This window comes from Gavialis gangeticus, unplaced genomic scaffold (genome assembly GCF_001723915.1).
Source record: "Gavialis gangeticus isolate Ggan-Ray unplaced genomic scaffold, GavGan_comp1, whole genome shotgun sequence".
In the NCBI taxonomy this organism is placed as follows: Eukaryota; Metazoa; Chordata; order Crocodylia; family Gavialidae; genus Gavialis; species Gavialis gangeticus.
In genome coordinates, this window is record NW_017728998.1 from 38,815,015 (window position 1) to 38,818,355 (window position 3,341).

Genomic DNA, 3,341 nt, shown 5'->3' on the forward strand with positions numbered 1-3,341 from the left:
GGCTTCTTTACTATTTCTTCCATCCAGAAACAGCACACACACCAAGTGCACTGCCTTTGTGAGGGGTGGGGTGTGCAAAAATAGCTGCCACCTCAGTTAGTGGCTGGCCATACCACAATTCCCGGTAGCCAGCACTGCTCCAATGCACCACCCCTGCCCTATTACACTCTGGTTCAACTGAAGCTTTAAAAGCCTGTTCAGGACTTGGATGTTTAATTGGTGTTGAAGCCTGTGCCTTGTGCCTTCACTGCTATTGTTACTGGAGCAAGCTGGAATAAAAGTACCACAGGTATTTCAACCTCTGAGTGCAATTTAGAGGTATCTTTTAAGAGCGCCACCCATTTAATTTATTAGGATAGATGACTTAGAAGTGACTTGATCATGGTGTGTAAGCATCTTCACAGGGGAAAAAAACTCCAGAGAAATGCATTTAAAAAAGTAACAGCTGTAAGTTAAAGCCAGACAAATTTAAAAAGTAAGACACACATTTAACAGGACAGCAATTAAACACTGAAACAAATTAACAAGTAAAGTGATAGAATCTCTCTCAAGATTTTCAAGTCAGGATTGGATGCCTTCCCCTCTCTCTCCCCCCCCCCTTTTTTTTTTTTTTAAGAAAACTGGTTTAGTCAGAGAAGTAGCTGGGCTTAGTATCTGGCAAACTGGATGATTACACTAGAGGATTTAGTGGTCCTTTCTGCCCTGAAGGCCTTTGAAGAACATAATTCCTTGTTCCTTTTTGACAATACATGCTTTCCTCAACCATGAGCATCTTCACCTTTGCAGGATATAATATTTTTCACAGATAGCGCCTTTCATCCAAGGTTCTCAAAGTAGGTTATAAATATCAGTGTGATCATCACACTCCTCACAAAGGAGATGGAGTGTTTCATAGTAGTGTTTGCTTAGACTGAACAGATTTACTTCAGTTGTGACAAAGATTCTTATGTCTATGCTTTACAAGTAGTCTAGCAAATGAGAAATGTTTGTGGCAAGAGTTGGCCTTAAATGCATAATGGAGAAAAAGATGGAGGAAATCAAGTTTTTAATCCACATTGTTGAGCATGAGCTCAGGAATTTAGAGAAAAGAAATATTTTTCACTGATTATTTACTACCCCAACAATAGCCTACTCAAACTGGCCTGGTTGTTGCAGTACAAATACACAGTTGCATCAACTATGACCACTTTTGATCAATCCTAGCAAAGACATGCCTGAACCCATTTCAAAATGATTAGTGTCTGGTCATATTTTAAGTGTCTATGACATTACAGAATCCATACCAGAAAATCAGATTGCCAGATAAATGACCATTAATCTTTGATAAAAGTTAAGAAAAAAATTAAAGCAATCAGAAATCAGCTTAGTGTACAATCTCTTGGGCCTTATTTTGGTCTTATAAGTCTGTATACTAAGCTGATTTCTGATTGCTTTAAGTTGTAAAAATTGCTTTTTAACCCATGGAAATCAATGAAGTGGCACCTGGTGTAACTGAGGGCAGGATTTGGTCCACTGTGCACTTCAATCACAGTATTTTGTTTTTGTTGTTAAAGCCCTGTGTTTTGGATGGATACACTAGATTCTGATTTATTCAAGCACATAATAATCTCTCTCTAAGCCAGTCAAAATGCAGCAGGTTAATAACACTATAAGTAGAATCCAATTTATTCATAAAAACACAGTATCTCTTTAAACAAACTGCTCTTTTATGGGGGGGAAAAGGGCCATCATTGATTGGCTGGAACAGACAACAGTCTCTTTCATAAGCCAATCAGAATGGAGCAGGCCAACAATAAGCAATGTCTCTCATTCTGCACTAACATCCATCAGACCATATGATTTTATCTCCATCCATCTTTTAGCACAAAAAATACAGTCACGGTAATGCCATGTCACAGAATGAATGTTTTCTAGTTTGAAAATTAAACACAGCTTTCCATCTTTAACATTTATTTTTCTAAATGCCCCAACATTGTATAGCAGCAGGGGACCATAATCCTATGACAACATTCTATTTCATTAACATTATCTCTTAATTAGCATATATAGCACTTCCTCAATGTTTATCTAACTTTAATGAGCACACACTGTAAAGCTTTTGTTCCTCTGCAACCAATAAAACAAAGTAAATCAAAATCCAACCAACTTAAGCAGCAAGTTACATAGGCTTTGTGTAAACCAAGGAAAATGGATGACAATGCTCTATGTTTAAAGCTTATTAAATGACTACAGCCTGAAATCTTTTGGAACTTTCAAAATATGCATGGTTATTATTTGTATTGCGGTAGCCACAGACCAGGACCCCACTGTGCTAGATGCTGTACAAACACAGAACACAGTGTCTGTCCCAAAGACTTTACATAGCCTAAAACTAAGAGACAATGCCTTATTGTCAAATGGGTTTTTCTGTAGCCGTTATAGGAAAGGAGTTTTCTGAAGGAGGATAATGATGATATACCTCTGCAGATGTGCACAGAGGATCTGCCCCTGCCTCAGAATTGTTTGGGCAAGAAAGGAAGACAATGATGCCCATGATTTTGTAGTAGGGGATGACGATTTAGCTGAGAACATGCAAGGCTAAAGAAGGCAAACTGAGCTGGAGTTTGTCTGAGCTGGAGCATGGATCAGAAGCAGTCATGTGCTTCAAGAGAAGGATTCTAGAAAGAGTCAGTTCTAGAACAAGTATAGACTGCTGCTGCAAAGGTTCCTGAGGGCAGTGAGAGGGGAAGGAAAGGGTTGGAGATGGGAGCACCATTCCCCTGGCTCCACTTTCCTCCAGTAGCCCCCCGATTGATTCAGTGCTGTGCTGCCTGGCTCCTATGACCAGAGAGGGGTAGCGCAGAGCTTTCCCTGCTGCAGCAAAGACTCCCAGCAGGGGGAGATCCTGGCACCCCCTCACCCCACCCTAGCTATGCTACTGTGAAAACAGAGTATGTGCTTATTGTGGGTTATACTTATACCCCAATCCTCCTTTGTACACCAATTGATTTTGCACAGTTTGGCTGGTGCAAGGCAGCCATGAAGCTGGTTTAACCATCCTATTCAGGATTATATTTATGTGAGGGGAAATTCTGGGTGACAAAGCCAGTGTGGTTGTTCTATGCTTAACTCCCAGGACAGGGTGGCATGTGCATGTGGAAAGAGAGGAGCACCCTGGCAATTCCTGGCTGCTTAAAAGGCCCCTTGAAGTCATGAGCCCCTAGGGAGAAGAAGGGAAACATTAAGGGCATGAACAAATATGTCTTTTAAGTTCTTTAAAAAGAATTGGAGGAGCTGCTTCTGCTGCTCAGGAGCATACATCAGCTATTAAAACTAAATGCAAGGTCATGTATAGATATAAG